The 24,965-nt window shown below is 38.0% G+C and overlaps 1 protein-coding gene and 1 pseudogene across 4 annotated transcripts in view; one reads left to right on the top strand and one right to left on the bottom strand.

Moving 5' to 3' along the window:
• RAP1B (RAP1B, member of RAS oncogene family) overlaps positions 1-24,965 on the top strand; it is a 47,953-nt gene that overhangs the window by 12,603 nt on the left and 10,385 nt on the right. The gene's annotated exons all lie outside the window — the stretch shown is intronic.
• On the bottom strand, positions 19,854-23,330 carry LOC308625651 (small ribosomal subunit protein uS8-like; annotated as a pseudogene). Its single transcript has one exon. The product of its transcript is annotated as a small ribosomal subunit protein uS8-like (transcript).

The following is a 24,965-nucleotide window of genomic DNA, read 5'->3' as shown; positions in this document are numbered from 1 at the left end:
TGTTACATTAGTCTAAAACAACTTTATAAGACAACTAGCTGCACAAGCCAGTGTGGGCATTAGCTAGCATAAACTGCTGCTTAGATTAAGATGTTAAAATTATTAGAGAAAACTGTGAGAAGTACCTGTGCTTCCACTGTTTTTTGTTGGTTGGTTAATTTTTCTCCTCTGAACTTGTGGCACATTTACTAGGGGATTTTCCATTAGGAGTGTCCTGGTCTTGAAATTTCATTTAGAATGTAATGCAGATTATAAACCCACAGTCTGAAATTATGGCATTCTTATTATGGTTTCAAATGCATTTGGGGGCAGTCATATTAAGCTTTGTCTTAATCTTAGGAAGGTAACAGTAAAATGAAATAAAAAAATTTTTGTAGTCATTTGTTCCTTCTCTCATGAAAGACTAATTCTGTTTATTTCTGAATTCAACCTTGTGTTGAAATAGACTGTAAAATTGTTTTTAAAATGTTCCCTCATCCTTGTGGAGGGTGGTGTATTATAAAATCTGAGTATCTATATTAAAAGAAATATTTGTGGCATTCTTCCAGTCATAAAAGTGGGTGTGGTTTATTCTGGAGTCCTTACCCTTAACTTGAATTCTGGTCTGTCTGCTGGTAGTAAAGAGCCTCACTTCTGATTTCTTAAAATGCATGAAAGCACATATTTTCCCTAATGGGGATATCTCTGTGGTTGATGTAATCATCTCATTCTGCAACCTGTTCAGCAAACATTATTGAGCACCTTCGGTGTAAGTGTTAAATTCTGGAATCACAAATTCAGGAGACTTGGAGAAAATGTGGCTTCACTAGGAACATAGTAAAACATCTGGTTAACCTTCTTATCCCTTTGCAGTGGTGTTGTCTCTTTTTTTTCTGTGACATGTGGGAGCTAAGATGTTAAGAGGGGATTATTTAAATGACTGAGGATTATTTAAAATACTGATTTCTGAAGACCTGAGGAACAGAGACCTTCCTTTTCTGTGCTAAATTAGGGGACACTTACTTGGAATCAAAGAAGACTAATAATACGGGCTCTGATAGACCCTGATCTTTCTTTGCTAGGATATAGGTCTTAGGGTCTTAAGAAGGAAGGGAGGTGTTAAGAGTCTTCCAGAGGTGCTTTTTAAAACTTACACACACACACACACACACACACTCACACACACACACTCCCACTCCCTACGATAATCACAGAAACCACTGTTCTAATGTCACTTAATTTCTCCCAGGCTTCTGGATCTTCAGATTTAAATTTGATCTGACCTTGAGACGTCCCCTCCCACCATTCCCATCAGTGACTTTGTTTTGCCACCTCCTCAAATACCCTATGCATGGCTCCTTAACTTCCTATCATGCCAGGGTGTGGCCCACATGGGCCAGGCTACATCTAACAGAAGCATAATATGTGATGAAAAATGTCTTCTTATATGGACATACAGATGTGTGTGTTTACATTTATCTTTAGAGAGACTCATCAGTGTCTGAACAGATACAGACCTAAATGAGTCTTGGTGTATAGCCTTGCTTTATAGAAAATGAAAATGGTAGGTTTTTCAGCCTCCCTTGGTAGCTAGGGTGCAAGTACTTGACATAGGACCAAGACACAAAGGATTTTTCTAAAACAAATCTGAAAGGAAACTTTGCAGAGCCCTAGTGGCATGAATGCTTTACTCTTAAGCTGTTTATTATGTTAACCACTTCCAAAATCAAAGTGAGCAGATTTAATAGATCAGATTTAGCTCCAAATGTAAAAATGTGGTTTACCCAAGATGCCCTTTTCAATTTTATCTGTAAAACTTGATGGAGTTTTGGGATATGTTGGGGTCTTACATTAGCTTCCCCTAATAACACTGTTTTATCATCCTCACAAATGGCCTTGACAGCTGAATCTGTTGACTAAGTGTATAAGGCTTCTGTTGAATGTTGTAAGATAGAGCAGCATCAACTATGCCAGAACCAAAATTGTTTTTGATAGACAGTCTTAAGCTTTCAGGTGGACCATCCTCAGTGATTCCTTTCAAGGTTTTTGTTGTTGTTGTTGAGGTTTTTGCATATTATTTTGGAGCTAACTAATTCATCTTTGTAAAACTATCAGACAACATGCTAGCTATGTGAAATATTCTACAGCAGAAATTTTCAAATGTTTTTTAGTTACAGTCCTGTTTCTCCTTTCCCTAAACCATAGTAGACATTGATAATTGAGAACTGTACTCTTTCTCTTTGAGTCCAGAATCGTTATTAACACTGCACTCCAGGTAGCCATTAATATTTTGAGTTGCTGTTTGAGCTAAAACCCATTTGCCACCAGTGAATTAATGGACAAGATCTATCCTTATCTCTTCCAGGGCATATCAGCAAACTTTCTGTAAAGGGCCGGTTAATAAATATCTTAGGCTTTGTGGACCACGTATTCTCTGTCACAACCACTCAACTCTGCTGTGTTAGTAGGAGTAACCATAGACAGTATGCAGTTGTATGGCTGTGTTCCAACAAACCTTATTTACAAAAAACAGACACGGTGAAGTTTAGCCTGTGGGCTGGAATTAGCCAACCCCTGCTCTAGGGCGAGAAACTGGTTTTGATTCATTCAACAAATAATTGCCTTCTGTATTCCAGGCACTGTGTTAAGTGTTGGTTATGCAGCAATTAACATTATACATAGATCTCTGGCCATGAAATATTTAAGACTTAACTGAGTATTTTTTATGCTTTAGGCATATCCAAAGTGGCTTTTTGAGGAAAAATAGGGCCTGGCCCATACATCTGCCTCATTTTGTCAGTACAAGTGAGATCTTAGGCAAATACGCTAAGTGCCATGTTCTATGGTAGTGGTGTTAACTAAAAGTAATCTCAGTATGCTTTAGATATCAGATGCTGTGGTATCAAAGTGAACATCCTGTTATTAAAAGGGGAGGCTTAAGATGCGTGGATCTAGTATCTGTACTGCCTGAACATAGTAGGTACTTAGTGTTTGTACGGCGTTGTGGGCTAAAACTGAAATTACCAGTTGTCTTAACTATCTTCTGCCAGTCTCTTGCAACTTCTTTCCTCTATACAGCATATTGTTTCTGAGCTCTTAATTTTGGTTTTCATTTTGTTACAGGTTTTTCTTGCAAATCAATCTATGCATTTTAAAAGTAGGCCACATATTAATCATATTTAATAAAAATGCTTTTCTAGATGTGTTGTCCAGATTTCTGTTAGAACTCCTTTTATTTAAAAAGTAGCTTTAGTTTTTCTCAATATTGGTATGTTTTTCTTCAAAATATCCGGTACTGTTGATGACAGAATGAGTCAAATCTCTTGACTAATACTCGGAGATCTTCATTATCTTAACTGTAGACTCTCTTGCTATTTTTTTCCCTGTCCCTTTGTACCTTGCGGTCCCCTCAGACCGTACTTTCTGTTGTAGTTTAATCAGAGTCCTACAGTTTGCTGCCTCTGTGCCTTCGCTGTCACTTCTTTTCTCCCTGGTATGTTTTCTTTCATGCTGTAACTTTTAGTCATTTGCCATCTTCTTCATAAATCTGTTCCTGACCTTTTTCTGAATTTCCGTAGTGTTTTTGTTTTTCTCATGATACTTTCCATGATTTTTGTCTCACCTTTCTTACAAAATTGTAAGCTTCTTGAGAGCAAGTATGTTTTGTTCATCTTCGTAACCCTTGTGATCACTTGCACTTAAGGCATATTCAGATACTAATTCTATGAAAGCTATACTTTTCTAATTAAGCAAGGGACAGTGTTCCTTCATGACAGATTCCTTGGATTTTTATCCAAATGAGAAAAGTCGTGTCAAAATACATTGTAAATGGTAAAGGCCATACAAGTATTGTTTTGTTACCATACACACTCAAGCTTTGCTCTTATACTAAGTGATGTACACAGTTTGGTTTTTAATGTCCATGTTTTATTTCAGAGAAGAGTAGGATCACATTGTGAAAAAAATAAGCTTGTAGTACATTTGCAAGATGTTTTCTTTTTTTTTTATTGATTGCTCGGAAGATGTTTTTATTTATTTATTTATTTATTTGGTTGTGCTGGGTCTTAGTTGTGGCAGGCAGGCTCCTTAGTTGAGGCTCGCCAGCTCCTTAGTTGTGGCAGGTCGGCTCCTTAGGTGTGGCATGCGAACTCTTAGTTGCGGAATGCATGTGGGATCTAGTTCCGTGCCCAGGGATCGAACCTTGGACCCCCCCCCCCCCCCGCACTGGGAGCGTGGAGTCTTAACTGCTGTGCCACCAGGGAAGTCCCTGCAAGATGTTTTCTAAGCCTTCACAGTTGCACATCTTTAAAATTATGAAACATGAGAGGAAGCAAATTCCTAACAATATGTATTCCACAAAAGGCGACCAGCCACCTTGTTTTTCTCAGGGCTGAGGATTTCTTGGGACATAAGACTGAGTGCTAAAATCAGGACTGTTGTTCACCCTGATTTCACTTTGATGTGGCTACCTTTTTTTCTTATCACTGTGTTAGCACAGTTTAATAAATGCCTGGTAACTAGACAGTTGGCTTAGTGGGAGAGGGGTGTTGGGACACTTGGGCTTTTATTTCTTAAGTTTCTGTATATTATTTATTTGGGATAGACGTTCTTTAATATTCAAATGAAAATACAGAAGTGCATTTGATTAATTATTTAGGAATATATTTGTGTATGACATCATGGTGTCCTTATCAGAAGGTGGTGCTACTAAATTTCTTAATTAAAAATTGTATCATCTGTCAGATGATTAATGCTTTATTTAAATGTACTTTATTAGATACAGCAAAGTCCTAGGCAGCTTGAAATTTTCCTCTTAAAGCGGTTTAAGCTTTGATCACAGATTAATAGAGACGGTGTTTGTAAGGAAACATCTAGGGTAGTGTGTGCCTAGTCATTCCTGTGCTGCAGTTAGCTTTTGTATGTGTTCATGTTGTGTAAATCAGAGAACACCATGGCTGAATCTCTCTAATAGCAGGTATATAACTTAAAGTGGCTACTAAAAATCCTTACAAATTTTGTCAGCAGTTAAGCCATTGTGGGACATAAACTATTCTGAGACATGCACTGAGCCTGGTAGTATTGATGGAAAGGAGCCATTAAAAATTTTGATACTTATACCAAAAAGATGTCCTCAATTTGATTAATCTGTTGGCAAAATAGGCTCTTCTGGGATGGTGTGCTTGGTTGTTATCCTTTCATTATTTTTCTTGTTTTAAGAATGTGAATAGAGTCCTTTTGTTATTTTAGCTTTTTATGGTTGTTTTTGCCACCTTGTGAGACTTGCCAGCTTATATTGTGGACATTGTTGTAGAAAAATTACTTGAGCCTTTAAAGCAAGTGTATCCAACATTATATTCCTGTATAGAAACGTAAAGGTCAGATTTGGGTGATGAAAGACTTGAGAAGACAAGAAAATGGGAACATTTAGATGAAAGTCATAAAAGAATGGTGTCCTTTTCACAAGAGAAGGAGGAAATCTGCATTTCTTTGCTTGTAGTAGTTTTTGTTGATTTTTAATAGGTACGTTTTATTTTTAGACTAGACCTTAAAAGAATGTTGAGTAAACACTAGCAATGGTGTCACCATAGCCGTAGTATCTATTTATTCCTAGAGAAATCAGAAATAGGATGTAAGGTGCTTATTTCTTCCCTGTTTACAGAAGGCTTAAGATAAAGAGGAAAAGGACCAAGGACCAAGTCCAAAGACACAGTCTAGGCAAGTGATTTTTATATGTTATGGTTTATTGTACATACTATACAAGCTAGTCACTGAGTATTTTACACTGAGAAGCTTATTAAGCCTAGAAAGATTTTTGGGTTTGTACAGTGCTAATTTTCTGTTCATATTCCTTTTTCTCATAGACTGGCAGAAGACTCCATCAAAGTTCATTTGATAAAGGCTTACAACTAAAATTATAAAACCTTAAATTGAGATTTGTAATCATCTAAATAAATTGTATATTTCAAACTAATACACCAGAAATATTGAGTGAAACAAATTACACATGGTACATTTATAATCTTCCTAAACAAATCAGTGTCCGTTCTATACCTGAAGCCTTTTGAACACAGGCATTGAGCATCTTCTTTCTAATCGCTTTAAGAATAAAATATGCGGGCTTCCCTGGTGGCGCAGTGGTTGAGAGTCCGCCTGCCGATTCAGGGGACACGGGTTTGTGCCCCGGTCCGGGAAGATCCCACATGCCACGGAGCGGCTGGGCCCGTGAGCCATGGCGGCTGAGCCTGCGCGTCCGGGGGAAAAAAAATAAAAATAAAAGATGCTACTGCCATATCCATACTATTGTCAGTTTTTCCTCCATTGTCTTTGAGACCTATGCCAAAAGATAAAAGGTATCTACTAAACCAAGTGTGTTCCTCTTAGGCTCCCTATCTGGTTTAATGGTGTCCCTATCCGTCTGTTTGATCATGCTGCATCTCATCTTCCTTTCCTCACCCAGTGTTGTCTGTCTTCATGTTCTCTTGATTCTGACTTAGAAATTTCTCAAATATCCTTTCTCTTTATTCCTTCTGCCTCTAACCTGACTTAGGGTCACCATCTCTTACCTGCAGTAAACTCCTACTGAATTCCCAGAGTTCAGGAAACTAATACTCTGCTTCTGTATTCTTTCTAAAACACAGATATGTTCATATCATTTCCCAACTTGCAAACTTTGTTTCTCAGTTTCTTATAGAATGCAGGTCAAGACTCCCCTTCCTCTTGTACCTAACCCCCTTCCCCATGCACTCATGATGTAATGAATTCTCTCATGCTAGTCCTTTTTCCCGGAATGCCCTTATCTCTCAGTGAACCTCCCTATTCCCTTAAAATATCCACTGGTCTGGCTTAAATATCCACTTAGTGAAACCTTGCCTGATACATCCTTACAGGCAGACAGTTCTCTTCTCTGCACCCATAGTATTTTGTTCTGTAAAATTGACTTGATTGCGAGCTAACACAGTACAAACACTATAAACATTTTAAAGTTCCATACTTACAAAGCATCTTCTGGGATGTAAAAGCCACTGAAATATAGCTGTCATATTTGTTTTTTCTCAGATTTCTGGAATGCCCTACCTCTTTGTCTTCACAGTTTAAACTAACATTTCTAATCTGTTCATGGACATTCAAGTGTGTAATAAATTAACGTTTTCCCTTCATATTTGCATCCTGTATCCCCCTTTTTTTCCACATGAGAAATGAGAGTTCTTATGAGGTAATGGAGTGGAGAGAATGGAATTGATTTCAGAGACATCAGGGTAGAATGGATCAGACTTGGTAATGGCGTGGAGAAGAGAGACAAATGACAACTCCTCAGGGTATACAATTTTCTGTAGTATACCATAGTACGCTTTTGAAGTCTTTTAGGTGCTTCAAGTTTTAAGCACTGTAGACAGTTAGATAGGATTAAAAAAAAATTTCAGGTACCTTTTACTGACTGCTTATTATGTGTTACTCATTGTGTTAAGCATTTTGCATGGAATAATTTATTTTATTTGAAATTTTTTTAATTTTAAGAAGTACTGTTTTTTCCCATTTTCAGATGAGGAAATGAGGCACAGAGAGGTTAAAATATCATGACCAAGGTCACTTAGCTAATATGTGTTAGAACCGGCATTCTGAGCCAGGTAATCAGATCTAAAGTCTCTGCTCTTTTTTTTTTTTTTTTTTTTGTCTGTGTTGGGTCTTTGTTGCTGCGTGCTGGCTTTCTCTAGTTGCAGCGAGCGGGGGCTACTCTTCGTTGCACTGCGCAGGCTTCTCACTGTGGTGGCTTCTCCTTGTGGAGCATGGGCTCTAGGCACACGGGCTTCAGTAGTTGTGGCATGTGGGCTCAGTAGTTATGGCACACGGGCTTAGTTGCTCCACGGCATGTGGGATCTTACCAGACCAGGGCTCAGACCCGTGTCCCCTGCGTTGGCAGGCGGACTCTTAACCACTGCGCCACCAGGGAAGCCCTGTGCTCTTAACTGTTGTTATATTTTCCTATTTTACCATTTGTTTGTTTGTTTTTTCAATTTAAAATACAGTTAACTAAGGCCTCCGTGTGAGTGAGTGAGTATGTGTGTATGTGTATCAGATTCTAAGATATATAGCAAATAACAAAGTTAATGTCCATACTTGGGTTACCTAAATTCAGTTCGGAAGACACAGCAGATTTTGAGTTATTATGTATGCCTATAGAATTTACAGCTAGATCTGACAAGAGGGAAAAAACTGACCGGTTAATTTTTAGGACATGTCCAAGGAGCTGGGGAGCAGGGGAGAGGAATCTGTCAGACCCCTCCGAATCCAACCTGTTTGGAGGGATCTGATAGAAACTAATATGGTGATCTTGAGCCCCCATTATTTCTTCTTGCCTGATTTTGAAACATTTTTGGGATCTCCGTTTTTTTGTCACTTAACTACCTTGCTCATGTATTGTTGACTGAGAAATCTATTAAGATTTCTTCATATGGTTTTTCTGCAGTTGTCAGATTACTGATAAATTTTTATACTGTAGTTAATATATTCTCTCAGAGATGTGATCAAGTACTGAACTTTGAAAGGTAACTACAGGGAAAAGTCCAATAATAAAACTGGAAACATGACTTTAAATTGCATGTCATAGTATATGTTAAAATAAGCTTCATTTACTGGCAACATTAGTCCATGAAAAGGGCAAAGGAAGAATTTTATTCCTCCGTGAGGTGTTATAAATATGGTCAGAATAGAGAAAATGCTGTAAAACAGTTTCACAGTCTACAAATTCTATGCTTGACGAGATTTAGAAATCTGGTTCACAGAGAAGACCTTTCTTGGCAGAATTTAAGTTAGTAAGATTGGAAACATTTTTAAAAGAGGGTGTGAGGTAATGTTTGGACCTCTTAATTTTTCCTCCAAAAAATAATTTTTTAATCTGCTCAGAAGTTTTGAACACTGTCATTGTGTCCAAAAGATTAGTCCAGTTTCTTTTAACATTTGAATTAGTTAATTTTATTTAGGAGTGAGAAGAGAGCACAGTAATCCTGTTTGGCTGCTAAAATACTACTTCGGGAGTTGGAGGCGGGAAGGAGAAATCAAGTATCATCTCCCCAGAAAGTGTTCAGTGGGAGTAGTGTCACTTGACTTCAGGAACCAGTAGTTACGTGTTTTTACTTAGCCCTTTATTTATCATTTAAGATCACAGAGTTTCAAACTGGGGCGGGGGGGATGAAAGGGAGGTCGTAGCTGAACAACTTGAGGATAGGAAAATTGCTAGAGTTACCAATGTTTTGGGAGAATTTTAATTTGACTCTAGCTATTTGGGGAATTTTAATGGAAAGGAACTATGAAATGTCGCTGATCACTTTCTAAGTATTGTTTCTTATTATAACCTATTTTTTATATTTATTAATGAGACTGATTTAAAGAATAAGTCAGATTAAAAATAATAATAAATAAGTCAGATAACGGGGTTGAGAGTAGGTGTCTCTGGAACCCAAAAGTTGTTGGTATTAATATTATTCGTGCTGTAGAGCTTTTTTTTAAAATTCCTGGCTGCTTTGGGTCTTCGTTGCTGCGTGCGGGCCCTCACTAGCTGCGGTGAGCGGGGGCCACTCTTTCATTGCGGTGCGCAGGCTTCTCATCGCCGTGACCTCTCCTGTTGCGGAGCATGCGCTCTAGGCACCGGGCTTCAGCAGCCGTGGCACACAGGCTCCAGAGCGCAGGCTCAGTAGTTGTGGCGCACGGGATCAGCTGCTCTGCCGCATGTGGGATCCTCCCAGACCAGGGCTCAAACCCATGTCCCCCCGCACTGGCAGGCGGACTCCCAACCACTGCACCACCAGGGAAGCCCAGATCATTTTCTTTTCTACTGAAATTACAATTCCTACAGGGCAAATACAAGAAACTAATATTAAAAAAAATTTTTTTTTAAGATATATGCCCAAAGCATCTCATACGTTCTTTCTTCTCCTCCCCTCCCCTCCCCTCTTTTCCTTTCTTTTTTTCTTTATTTATTTTTTTGGCCACGCTGCACGGCATGTGGGATCTTTGTTCCCCAACCAGGGATCAAACCCATGCCCCCTGCAGTGGAAGTGTGGAGTCTTAACCACTGGAGCTCCAGGGAAGTCCCCTCATTTTTTTCTTTTTTAAGTCTTCTCTTTTTTATTATTTTTATTTATTTATTTATTTTATTATTTTTGGCTGCGTTGGGCTTCGTTGCTGCACTCAGGCTTCCTCTAGTTGTGGCTAGCGGGGGCTACTCTTTGTTGCAGAGCGCAGGCTTCTCATTGCGGTGGCTTCTCTTGTTGTGGAGCACCAGCTCTAGGCGCGCGGGCTTTGGTAGTGGTGGCTCGTGGGCTCAGTAGTTGTGGCTCACAGGCTCTGGAGCTCAGGCTCAGCAGTGGTGGTGCACGGGCTTAGTTGCTCCGCGGCATGTGGGAATCTTCCTGGACCAGGGCTCGAACCCGTGTCCCCTGCATTAGCAGGCGGATTCTTAACCACTGTGCCACCAGGGAAGTCCCCCTCATTTTTTTTTTTTAATGTCAAGAATTCCATTGGAATTCATGACATCTGTCAGTAACTGATGAACTTAAATGGCAATTTACCTAAAAAAGTAACTTGTTAGTGGTCTTTTAAAAATCTAAGTAGTCTTGCCTTTGCTGGAAATGAATTATTAGTCTTTAGATAGTCATTCTTTTATTCAACAAACATTTCTAGACCAAATAGGGAACACCAAAATAAATAGATAATGGCCACTCTGCATCTAATTGATGATGGTAATGACTAACACTTAAGGCTTTTATAGATAATATATATTCTTATTTAATCTGCCCATCAACTGTGTGAAATTGGTATTATCATTGTCCATATTTTACACATAAAAACACAAGCCTAGAAATAAGTGACAGGTCACTTGTAAATTGCATAGGTGGCCAGTTCTAGGTCTTCTTATTTCTAGAATCCATGTTTTAGCACCCTGGACTGCAAAGGTAGTATAATTTTTACTTTTATGGTATAAGGAAAAACTAAGTTTGGTCCTCAGACTTAGCCAAATGGCTTCTTTATTTATTCATAATGAATTAGCCACACTTGGTTAAGGAATGTCTCTAAAAATATCACTTGATTATTTGTTTTGCTTAAAATATAGGATTGCGTTGTGTTATTGAAACATAGGTCCATCATTTAAAAAAAAAGAATCAGTGTATTTGCTTTTCAAGATAATCTTGATTTCAAGCATTTTCAAGGTAACCTTGTGGATACAAATTTTGTTACTGGATTAATATAACCAAAGTTTCCTTAATTCCTTTGGTTTGATGGTGTATTATATTTTATCCTGGATAGAATTAAAGCAGTCTTTAATTAGAATCTATTATTCAGTGTTTTATGGGTCAGCCTGATGACATTTGGTCCCCACTCCACATTTTTTGCATATTTTGTATATAGACTTCTCCTTTACAACCACTTTTTACTTCTTTTTATATTTTACTTCCCAATCTTAATCCCCATAATCAATATGTATAATCCCCTATACAACCAATCTCTTCATTTGGGGTGATAGTTGAAGAGAAGTATATTTCCTGAGGGAGAATCTCATGCCCATGCCCTAATCTTAAATTACTTTGAAAGAAGCCTTAACTGCACAAAGCATCTTGGGCTAGCATGCCAGAAGGAAGAAGAAAATGTAGAAGGCGTTTGCATCTTGCCTTGGTTGAATGCCCAGTAGTTGTTGACAGATTTTCCCATAGGACAGCCTATGAATAGGGAGATTGCCCTTATTGTTTCCAGTCTTTTATTTAGTTTTATCTATATTATATTTGAAGGATGATAATTCTAAAATGTCTATATAATATTAAACCTCCATTATGAAGTTAGGAAAATAATATTTACATTACCATTAAATTTTATTACAAACATAGAATTTTACAATTGACCCTTGAACAACACGAGGGTTAGGTGGACCAATACACGTGCGGTCGAAAATTCAAGTATAACTTTACAGTCAGCCCTGAGCATCCAAGGAGTCAACCAACCTCCAATTGTGTAGTACGTATTTATTTTTTAAAATTCATGTATAAGTGGATCCCACATGGTTCAAACCCATGTTGTTCAAGGGTCAACTGTGTATCGTTTTTTATATTAGTTAAGAAGAGGGAATATAACATTAGGATACTTCAAAAATTATATCTGTGTATAATTCTTCAAAACTTGATGTAAAAATTCATTTTGGAATTGAAAGGGACCTTAGAGTTCATCCAGTCCAGAAGTAAAAAACTGGTGTCCAAATCTCCATAACTCAAATAGATTTGTTGGTTTTCACAATATTCACAGTTTTTAGAATTTGAAAGATTTTAGCTGTATAAGCATTCACTCTATTTGGCTGCAGTCCACACCATTCCCTAATATTAACACCTTGCTGCTTGAGGCATTTACATGCCTACCTGGCTGAGTAAGGCATCTCTGCTCAATACTTCACTTTCCCTTATTTCCTCATTTTACAGACAAAGGAACCTGGAAATTGAGAATAAAGTTATTTATCTCAAATTATTTAACTTCTAAAATAGAGCCAAGCCTCTTAAATCACAAGATAATGTTGCTTTCTACAGCTTTTTTTCTCCTCTTAGAAGACAAGATAGTGTATAATTAAGTCCTAAAGTATTTGGTGCAGCCTGTCAGAAAGAGGAACGATCACTGTGGGCTGAGATAGTGCGAGGAATACTTCAAAGATGTTTCCTGGACACTACCCTCCTAAGGACTGCATCCTGAGTATTTGTGAGTCAGGAGCATTCTATTCTATCCTGATCTATGTGTTATTCTTTCTACACAATGGGGGGAATCATGAATATCCTCCTGTCCAGAGCTGGCAAAGGAAATCACCGAGGGGCATTTTGTACATGTTGAATAACGGTACCTCATAAGACCAGCTAATGCTTAGATTCCTCCAGAAATCCCATTTATACCCCTATTAGCAAAGGAAGAAGGGGCATAGAAGCCATGAGCTCTCTCGTGGATCCCAGACAAATCTCTATGACTCTCCCAAATCCAAATTTAACTTCAGCCACAAATTAGTTGGAACATTACCCCACCAAAAATACTGATTTAAAAATACTGAACAGAACAAAGCCTAATGGTAGAGTGTTTTGTTAAAAATAGGATTTAATATCAATTTGTTGAAATGACTGGGTACTGAGCTATAATCTCTCCATTCCTACACTATCTCCCTTAACTTGTTTTATACGTTTTTCTCCATAGTGCTTGTCAGATTAACATATTTTATATTGATTTTATTTGTTCCCCACCCCCCCGGGGCAGTAAATTATTGGGGCAGTGTCTTTTATTCACTGCTTTATTCCCTTTGCCTGGAACAGAGCCTAACATACAGAAGGCACTCACATATGAATGTTGAATATTGAATGCTATAATACAGTAATCTTGATTAGAAGGTGTCATGTCTTAGGTTTTCTTTTTTAATCCTCAGGTTCTAGCACAATTCTTGGTTCACAGTAGGTCTTCAGTAGATGTCAACATAAAGTAAATAGCCAAGAGGTTTTTTTAGTACATCTGTTTATCATTTTGTAATGCTTTTTAAAATTCCCCCGATGATATTTAGATTTACTCTTATAGTTCTTAATTGGGGACAGTAATATCTGAACTTGGGTGTGCCCTAGGTCTTGTTAATGAAAAATACGCAATACAGAATGGTAGATAATTGAATCAGTTGTTTGCCTTTTGATATGTACTTTTATATAGTGAATACATTTAGACTAAAACTTTACTGATTTTTATTTTCTTTGACTCATAAATGTCTTCAGAATTCTCTGCTCAGAATCGTTATAGCATCCATTATTGTTTTGTATTTTTGTAAAAATGCCAATCATTTCTGATTGATGAAATATTATCTTAGATAAATTTACTGAACTTTATGTAGAATATGATTGGGTCTTCTTTCCTCAACTTTCATTTCAAGCAATTACAAAACAGACACTGAAACTTGACTTGAGAAGGAACCCTAGGGGTTTTAGTTTCTTGTCATTACATGTCTTTGCTATGATTTTCTCTGAGACTAGAATTAAACACTTGCTTAAACTGATAAAAAGAACCAGTGAAAGCAAAGATAAGTCTCTGACGTATGATTTACTTCGATTGATCCAGGAGTTGGTTGTAGTCCTACAAATTTTAGGGGATCTATATAAGTAACTAAAATTAGGAATCTTTAAAGGCAAATGACATATAATACTGAAAATTACCCCCCAAATTTTTTTATTCAAAGATAAGTAGCAGAAATATTTATACATTTGAAAAATTGGTGTAGAAAATACTTCCAGGAGTTGTAACCATAGTGGAATTTTCCGTGTTTTGATAGTTCTTTACAAATTTAATTGATTTTCTTCATCTGGAATGCTAGGTTGTTGGAGAAGCTGTGTGAACCATGCTTCATATTTATAACTGGATAAATGTCTACTTGTTTATATGCACTTTCTCGCTGATGAAGAAGTATAAATGAGAAATGGCACTATTGATAAATTCATTTTGCACGTATTCTATGTTCTTGCCTGTTTAGCCACCCCCCCAAAAAATGGGGATCTGAGATTCTCTCAGTAACTAATGAGTAAATATAATTGATGAAGTCATAGATTAAAGCTTGATTCAAATAATTCTGGAATTTCAGATTAACATATAAACAGGTTATTGTTAATTTATAATTCATTACACATAACTTCCAAACTCCATTCAGATTTTTTGGATAAATGCCATTACGTACAAGAAATGCCATAAAAGAGAGCGTATGTAAACCAACAAAATCAAATCCCATCACCTACAATGGAAATCAAACTAGAATGTTTTACAGTTGACCAATAGCACCATAATTCTTGGCAAAATGTTTAGCTGAGATATCCGCCATTTCTGACATCTTCATCTAACACTTTTTGATAGTGTTGCCCTTAACTTGAAGGTTGTTAAAGTCTCTTTCAGTGTCAGTTTTTCTGTTGATTATAAAATAGTTTTAATTGTTCTTCCCATCTCTTTAAATGGCAGTCCACTGCAATAATACATAATAGTCAGAACTCTGTTATTTTTACTGAAGTATAACTCACAATGTTTTATTAGTTTCAAGTGATTCAACGTTTATACACATTATGAAAGTTATGATCACCATGATGTCTAGTTACCATCTGTCAGTAATTTCCAGTATACTTCTAATAATTTCTAAGATACTTTGTATCTTTTTGTGTGTGTCTTAATCCTTATTTCCTACTTATGTACAAGAAGACACAACAGATCAACAGGCTTCTCAGAATACAATCCAAGTACTTAGAACTTAAATACTTTGCTACCCTATTTATCTTTTCTTTCTAGATTTTTTAGCATAATTAATAAAAAAGACAAATACAGCTTCGATATAAGAGAGGAAAGTGTTTAAAATGTCAATACTTACATTGTATAGAGTATTTCTTTTTCTATAAAGCACTTAAAATAATAAGTTTAATTTTGTAATGTTTAATAGTTAACTCTTAGCCCTTTTTGAGAAGAGGCATACTAGTTATTAAGGTTTAAAAATAGAATTGAAAGAATTTTAATTGGTTCTTCTTTTAAGCTTGTCTGTTTTCTTTAAACATACATCACAATCAGCATGTTATTTATCTGAAAAATACTTTTTTTGCCAACATCAGTATTTTATAATTATAATTCATTGTGAGTTGAGTGACAGGCTAAACATGGCATTTTTGATTTTCTAATGGCCACTTTTTTTCCCCTGGTTTTATTGAGATAAAGTTGACATACAAGCGCTGTATAAGCTTAAGGTGTGCAGCATAATGAATTGACTTAGATACATCATGAAATGATTACCACAATAAGTTAGTGAACATCCATCATCTCGTATAGATACAAAATTAAAGAAATAGAAAATAATATTTTCCTTGTAATGAGAACTCCTAAGATTTATTACTCTGTTAGCAACTTTCGTATAATATAAGCAGTGTTAATTATATTTATCATGTTATACATTACATCCCTAGTATGCACTTATAACTGGAAGTTTATACCTTTTGACTGCCTTCATCCAATCCCCCCCCCTTTTCTTAACTGCCAATGGTTACCAATTTTTTATTTTTATTTTTTTTGCGGTACACGGGCCTCTCACTGCTGTGGCCTCTCCCGTTGTGGAGCACAGGCTCTGGACGCGCAGGCTCAGCGGCCATGGCTCACGGGCCCAGCCGCTCCGTGGCATGTGGGATCCTCCCGGACCGGGGCACGAACCTGTGTCCCCTGCATCGGCAGGCGGACCCTCAACCACTGCACCACCAGGGAAACCCACCAATATTTTTAAGTTACAATTAAAATGGGATAATTACAAGACAACTCCACAACTCCTCTTTCACCTTCCAGTTTTAATTTTCACTTGTGTATTTTAAAAATTTACTGTTTATTAGTAATAAAACTGTCAGAAAAAACATAAGCAAAAGAAGAAAGACAATCCACCACCATATATATACATAAATAAAGTTCAAGAGAATTAAAATTCATTTTACATTACAAGCTCAAGATTTTCTCACTACTCCTAAAGTAGTAATACTGAAATTCTTCCCAGGTCGTCAGAATTACAGTCTACATAACTTGAAGTGCAATAAGGTTTATTGACTCGTGTAATTAATATTAAGGGTCAGAGAAAACACCAATAGTAAAGGATTTTTGCATAGTAATGTTTTTTAAAGACTTACAGGAGAGTTATTTCCCAGTCTTTCTCCCTAAACCACATTTTAAAATGATTCAAAATACTGATATATAATTAGCTTTTTGCTTTTTGTATTGACACGGGAGTTTGCTATAAGGTACATTCCAGTTTCAGAGATGTTAAAATGTATTCTAGGGCTTCCCTGGTGGCGCAGTGGTTGAGAGTCCGCCTGCCCATGCAGGAGACATGGGTTCGTGCCCCGGTCCGGGAAGATCCCACATGCCGCGGAGCGGCTAGGCCCGTGAGCCATGGCCACTGAGCCTGCGCGTCCGGAGCCTGTGCTGCGCAGCAGGAGAGGCCACAACAGTGAGAGGCCCGCATACCGCAAAATAAAAAAGAAAAATGTATTGTAAAAGTGCCTCTTAGAAAACCATAATTCAAAAAGAGTCATGTACCAAAATGTTCATTGCAGCTCTATTTACAATAGCCAGGAGATGGAAGCAACCTAAGTGTCCATCATTGGATGAATGGATAAAGAAGATGTGGCACATATATACAATGGAATATTACTCAGCCATAAAAAGAAACAAAATTGAGTTATTTGTAGTGAGGTGGCTGGACCTAGAGTCTGTCATACGGAGTGAAGTAAGTCAGAAAGAGAAAAACAAATACCATATGCTAACACATATATATGGAATCTAAGGGGAAAAAAAAGATCATGAAGAACCTAGGGGTAAGATGGGAATAAAGACACAGACCTACTAGGGAATAGACTTGAGGATGTGGGGAGGGGGAAGGGTAAGCTGTGACTAAGTGAGAGAGTGGCATGGACATATATACACTACCAAACGTAAAATAGATAGCTAGTGGGAAGCAGCCGCATAGCACAGGGAGATCAGCTCTGTGCTTTGTGACCACCTAGAGGGGTGGGATAGGGAGGGAGCGCAAGAGGGGAGAGATATGGGAACATATGTATATGTATAACTGATTCACTTTGTTATAAAGCAGAAACTAACACACCATTGTAAAGCAATTATACTCCAATAAAGATGTTAAAAATAAATAAATAAAGTGCCTGTTAGCTGATACTTAAATAGTAAGTATAGCTAAAGAATTATAATATAGTTCAGTTGATTTTAACATGTTCCAAACTGGTTGTAGTGACAGGAGGACTAAATTAAGGATAGAAACCCACATATGATTGGAAATCAGTTTTAGGCTATGCATTGTATCTCTTTGCCTAACTAGAAGAAACTTTCTAAATTAGACAAAAGCTGGATAGCAGCCCTCCTCCTGCATTCTTAATGTTTTATTAAGCTAGTAGGTAAAAGGGTAGAGCAGTGATTCTCAGCTGAGGGAACATCAGTTCTGCTACACTGTATTGAGCAGTAGTAGCCCAGACCGTTGCTGTTATAATTATTTTAAAAGCTATCTTTGGGGCTTCCCTGGTGGCGCAGTGGTTGAGAGTCCGCCTGCAGATGCAGGGGACACGAGTTCGTGCCCCGGTCCGGGAAGATCCCGCATGCCGCGGAGCGGCTGGGCCCGTGAGCCATGGCCACTGAGCCTGCGCTCCACAACGGGAGAGGCCACAGCAGTGAGAGGCCCGCGTACCGCTAGAGGGGAAAAAAAAAAGAAGGGAAAAAAAAGCTATCTTTTATTGATTATTACTATGTGTAAGTACTCTTGAGAGAAATCACTACATTTCATTCTTTAATTAGTTGAGCACATACTATATGTCAGTCACTGTTTGAGGTTCGGGGGTATTATAAAACAGACAAAAATTGTTGTTTTTGTGGAGTTTATGCTCTTGTGTATCCATCTCACAACCTTACTATGTAGGCATTACTGTCTCCATTTTCCCTGTAAGGAAAGGGAAGCTCCGAAAGGTTTCATGACTTGCCCAAGGTTATACAGAACGAGGATTTAAAACTTAGGTGCTGTGAACCACTATGCTATGCTGTCAAAATTGTCCCTCTTTTGGAGTTCAGTGAAAGAGAACAATTTTTCTCAATGTCTCAAACAGCAGTTATCACAAATCCCTTTGAAATTCTGATATAACTCTACCCATCTTAAAGTTGTGCATGAAATTTTAAAAACAGAAGTAATGGTCATTGCCAATCAGAGTTGGCATTCATAATGAAATCCACTTTTTATCCCAGGCTTAGAATATGTAAGCAATTTTTCAAAGCTGGTGTAGTAGAAGGCAGAGATTTGAAAAACAGGTATTAGTTCAAATCTTGGCTTTCATACTGCTAGACTTTTTTTTTTAAGGAAAATAATATCTGTAGCATTGGTATTTATTAGGATTTAAATAAAAATATTTTGGTTGTTTGTCCATATTAGGAAATATTGGCGAAAAAAATTAATGAAAGAGAATGACTGTTCATTTGTGGTTGTTACTTATCAGTGTTCCTTGTTAGAAAGCTGCTTATTGGTAAGTTAGATGTGTTTTGTCACTATGTTTTTAAATTTGAAAGTCTATTGATGACTTTCATATTTCCTACTTCAAAATTTGAAATGTTTTCAATTTCCTGTGATCTTAGAGATCTGCAGTAAAAATTCTTGGTTGAGTTACTAAAATTAAAACAAATTGATAAGCATTATTTATAATATCCACAAGCTGGAAACAAACCAAAGGTCCATGAGCCGGTGAATGGATAAAGAAAATGTTATCTATATCCATACAATGGATCTGCTTTTTATCAATAATAAAGAGATAGGAAGGAACAAATTACTGATAGAAGCAATAATATGGATGAACCTGACTCATTCTAGCAACAAGTAATACTCATTTATGGGTAAATGAAGCAACTGGGAAGTAGGACCCCAGGCATCGCATTAAGAAATGCAGTTCCCATAAATGTTTACTTTTTATAGTCAGTATATACAAGTTTCCTCACCCATAGGCCCCCATTTCTTAGAAAACAAAGACCTTTTGGTTTAATTTTTCTTTCTAGCTTGTTTACTTTGTGAGGATCTCTGAAAATGCTCAACTATTGTAGATTTTCTAATTTTCCATTTTCAGTTTCCTATTCAGGTCTGAGCCCATTTACAGAAAGAAGGGACATGTCTCCCTTTAAAATTTCCTGAAGTCAATTTTTATTTTGTTTCCTATCAAGTAGTGTTCATTTTGTTTACAGTATTAAGTGTTGACCAATCTACCCCTGAAATAGTGTACTTCCTAAATAGTTTCTTGTTCTCTCAAGGCCAATTTTTTTTTTTTTTAACAGGCTGGGCTGTTTGAATCTGGTCTTCACTATCCTGCTGCTTTTAACCTTTTTCCTCTATGATGAAATTAATTAGTAAGTAAGTTGGGATTCTGCAACAAATTTCTGTCAGTCTACCTGAGATTTAGAAAAATCTTTACGCATAACTCCCAACTAAATTCTAGACCAGTCTTTAAATTCAGTTTCTATAGCTCTGACTTCCACTCTAGCAATTTAAAGAGGCTGTTGTTTAGTATAATTTTTCCTTTTCTGAGAAACCGCCAAGAAAGGTAGTTCATTTCAGAGATATGGGTAAGGAGCAGATGGAATAGAAGGGTATTGTGGATACTATAAAGAGACAATGATTCAGGGATGGTAGGTTTCCAAAGGTTTGAGCAGGGGAGTAAAGAGAGACAATCTTAGTCATTTTATATTGAGGCTTCACAGTACCAGTTAAAGAAGTTAATTATTGAATGTTATTTTTGTCTCATAATTTTTCTATATTTATAATTCCTCTTAAAGTATTTATTTTGACATTTTAAAAGTTGGCCGTAAGTCCTGTTGTTATGTTGCAGTTGTCAGTCACCATTTTTGTAATTTACCAATGTAAGTGCAAGAGTCAAGATTATATTGGAAGTTTATAAAAGACACAGAAGTTTTTCCTAGAAAAGATATGGCCTTGGCAAATAAGAAAGAGATCACTAGAGTCAAGAAAACGGTGTTGTGGTAATTAAGTGGGAAGAGGCACATTGGGAACTGTCTGGGTAATGGAAGTGTTTTAAATCTTTTTTTAATATAAATTTTCAAATATTTATTTATTTATTTTTCTGTGTCGGGTCTTAGTTGCGGCACATGGGATCTTTCGTTACGGCATGCAGGCTTCTGTCTAGTTGTGGCGCGCGGTCTCAGTAGTTGCGGCGCGCAGGCTCAGCTGCCCCATGGCATGTGGGATCTTAGTTCCCCGACCGGGGATGGAACCCGCATCCCCTGCATTGGGAGGCAGATTCTTAACCACTGGACCACCAGGGAAGTCCCTGGAAGTGTTTTAAATCTGAATGAGGGCTGTGTTTGTGGTTGTGAGGGTATTGGCATACGCCCAAACTCATTTAACTGTATGCTTAAGATCTGCTTGTTTTACTGGATGTAAATTATTCCTAGATAATAAGAGTGCTTTAAATTTTTTTTTCCATTGGGGCCCTTTTTTTTTTTGCGGTACACAGCCTCTCACTGTTGTGGCCTCTCCCGTTGCAGAGCGCAGGCTCAGCGGCCATGGCTCACCGGCCTAGCCTCTCCACGGCATGTGGGATCTTCCCGGACCGGGGCACGAACCCGTGTCCCCTTGGCAGGCGGACTCTCAACCACTGTGCTACCAGGGAAGCCCTTTTTTTTTTTTTTTAATTTATTTGGCTGTGTCAGGTCTTAGTTGAGGCACGTGGGATCTTTGTTGCCGTGCGCAGGCTTCTCTCTAGTTGTGGCGCATGGGCTCCAGAGGGTGGGCTCCAGAGCATGCGGGCTTAGTTTCCCGGGGGCATGTGGGATCTTAGTACCCCAGCCAGGGATCGAACCCGCATCCCCTGCACTGGAAGGCGGATTCTTAACCACTGGGCCACCAGGGAAGTCCCCATTGAGGCATTTTATTTGCATGTTTGTATTGCATCCCTAGAAAAAGAATCCCAGGATTTTCTCTCCTGTGTTTTTATCTTGCTTCTTCATGGTCCGTGATGCCATCTGAAGTCAGCTCAGTGAAACCAAACTGATAGGACAGGAGCAGGTTTTTCTGCCATTTTTCTAGATCTTTGAGTTGCACATCAAATCTAGGGACTGATCACTTCACACTTGTTTGACCTGCCTGTGAGGTTCACAACAGTTTTTCCAGCCCTGTGATCATTGATTTCAAGTTCGCTAATGTAACCGTGCTTCATTATCACAGAAACTGGATGATGACTTGGGAGCATGGCCTAATAAGAACCTGGCACTTGCCTCTCCTTTCAGCATTATTGATGCTCTTGAGAGCATCAGCTAGGACTTCGGTGTGCACCATTATATCAGCACAGAAAGATGGCTGGAAGAGTTTTAAAATTTTTTTTAACAAATGTATCCTTACAAACATTCTCAGGTTCCTTGATCAAGAAGTTAGGAAGGTGCCACATAATAAACCCCATGGTTATTGACCTTGTAATGCTGTCATGAAAGTTTAAGTGACCCGAGGTGAAGTTTGGCCCATCACTCAACTTTGCCTGAATTGGTCACTGATGTTACTCATCTTTAACCTTTAGTGCTTGGGGCCAGTTTGAATTGCATTGGAGGCTCTCAGGCGTATGCGTCCATCCATTCCACACGGAGCACTCCCTTATTCAGTGAATGGAAACAAGACAGTACAGGACAAAACAAAACATGTGAGACAAAATTTTGAGCAAGTAGATGAACAAAAGCAAAGCAAGTAGCTGAAGAATTATAAACTAATGGCAAAAATATTTATCAAATAGGACACTCAAAGCCAAAGCCAAAAGGCCTAATTGCCTTATACAGAAACCTACTTGGTACAAATCATAGGGTAACAGAGTTAGCAATGTGAGCTCAAGGCACTGATTGGAGCACCCGTCATTGTTGAGATTGACTCATCTGATAGGAAAATCAAAGAACAAACAAGTTGGACACAAGCAGCCCATTCAGTACACTTGTTTGTCTAAGGGCGTCATTTGGAATGATGCCAAATGAGGGTCTTAGGTTGACTGTCAAAGAATGAGAGACACCATTCAATATCTAAACAAAAAACACAAAGCTGAAATTATTGATTACTTAAGGAAAAGCTGTCCTGGTCTGATACTGCCTCCCCTGAGCAGAGCAGATTGCTAGTCTTCTAGGGTTTTTAGGGAATTTCAGAGTCCAAAGATTCACAGACTTTCAAAGGCAGGAGTGAGTTAATGTCAGCAAGTAAAAGCAGTGTCACTCAAGTGAGGCAGTTGCTGATTGGTTGGCATTTTGCTGCGTGTTCACTGAAGTGAGTCTTTTTTCTTTTATTTTTTTTTAAGTTAATGATAATCAGTGACAAAGAAGGCATCAAAAAGTGACACAGCCCAGCTACCTAAAGGATAAAAGATGCAGGGAGATGAGTCTAATTTTATTTGTGTTAAAGTTAGTTGGTTTGCTCTTTGGGATGTTTAGGAAATTCTTGTCCCCAAAGTTACCATATTCCCTCTAGATGGGTTCAGAAACAAAAATTTATTTGAAGGCATCTTTCATGAGAATCCTAAGTTTATTTTTAAATATTTCTCAAATATTAATGTAGGTCCATGTGGTTGGCTAATGTGTGCATGGAACTGAATAGAATTATCACCTAAGTAATCCTATTTTTTTCTTTTTTTTTTTTTGCGGTACACGGGCCTCTCTCTCACTGTTGTGGCCTCTCCCGTTGTGGAGCGCAGGCTCAGCGTCCATGGCTCACGGGCCCAGCCGCTCTGCGGCATGTGGGATCTTCCTGGACCAGGGCACGAATCCGTGTCCCCTGCATCGGCAGGTGGACTCTCAACCACTGCGCCACCAGGGAAGCCCAGTAATCCTATTTTTAAATGATTTTTTACATTAAAAGAAATAAACCTGACTTGAGTTACATGTTTACAAAGAAAGATTTATTTGTCCCAAATTAAATGCAGACTACCATGTGGAATATTCTTAAAGCTGAAAATTGATTCAACTTTTATTTCATATCCTTTTTCCTAAAATCATATCTGGTAAGAACCATATCTGGCAGTTCACAGAAGTTATGGAGACAGTGTTCCAGAACTGGAGAAAAGTCTGGAAATAATGGGTTCAGTAAGTTTAGAAATGTAGGAACTAGTAAGTGGGAAAGTTAGCAGCCGACTTCTTTGGTGGTTTTTATATTTGGTTCCCCGACTCCCCCACCACCCCCCCATTAAGGAATGGAGAAAACACAGGAAATAATCCATGTATTTAAAGGTGGAAATGAAGGAGAAATTTTTGAAAAGAAGTCCTTGGAATTAGACATGGCGTCCTGAGGAGAAATAAAGAGATGGCATATAGAGATAGATAAAACAAATGCTATCTTCTAAGAGTATGGACTGGAAGGAGAGAACATATAAAGAGATTTAACACAAAGAAATATTATGCCAAAGTGAGTCCATTCTTAACTGACTGACTTTCAGAAATAAGGGGCTATCAACAATAGGCTGGTTTGCAGAAGCATATTCAGTGAAGCAAAATGGTTATTGGTTGGTTAAATGTGTATAAACCAGTCCTGGTATTGTGTTACTATGACTAAAGAACTGTCATTTCTTGATTAAGAAGGTTTAAAACCTGTTCTGGTGGCTACTTTTGCACCATGGCCACTGGCCAATTATTTTTCTCTAGGAATGTGGGAGCTTTGTACTCTCATGTTGTTCCCCACCCTGAAACTTTCGGGATCGACCTTTCTTTCTCCTTAGTGTACTGAAATTTTCTAATGATGAGCCTTGGTATGGATTGTTTCTTTTTGGTTTTATTTTGTTTTGATTTCCACCATTTCAGCATACTGAACCCTCAGTAGACTTTTTTAGTCTGGGCTTTCATGTTCTTGAGATCTTCTGATTCCTGACCATTTCAGTTTCCTTGTGCCACCCCACCTGTCCCCCGACCCCACACCCCACACCCACTTCAGGAATAGATATTTGGTCTGCTTTCTCTGCTAACTCACTTGCCATTAATGTATCTCAGAGGCCAGCAAGTTTTTCTATAAATGCCACATAGTAAATATTTTAGGCTTTGTGAACCAGATGGCCTCTGTTGTAATGACTTAGCTCTTAGCAGCCATTAGCTGATAGCAGCCATTGACAATACACAAATGAATAGGTGTGGCTGTATTTCAATAAAACTTTATGTACAAAAACAGATAGTGAGTTGGATTTGTCTGCAGACCCCTCCCCTATCGTGTTCATCTTTACCAGAATGTTAGCTCAGTTGAGGGCAGGAATTTTTTTGTTGTTCATTGGGTATATCCTTGTACTTAGTAGGCACTCAACTGCTTGTGACTCAGGGTTGCAGATGGTTCAGAAAAGGGAGATAACATGTCTATCACTGCCATCTTATAGCTAACAGAATGCCCCTTAATGCTATTTTTCAGCCTTCCTCCCTTTTTTTCTTGATGGAGTAAA

This window comes from Mesoplodon bidens (genome assembly GCF_964165515.1).
Source record: "Mesoplodon bidens genome assembly, chromosome: 11".
Lineage (NCBI taxonomy): Eukaryota > Metazoa > Chordata > Mammalia > Artiodactyla > Ziphiidae > Mesoplodon > Mesoplodon bidens.
Note: the sequence above shows the minus strand (reverse complement) of the source record. Positions and strands in the feature narration are given on the sequence as shown.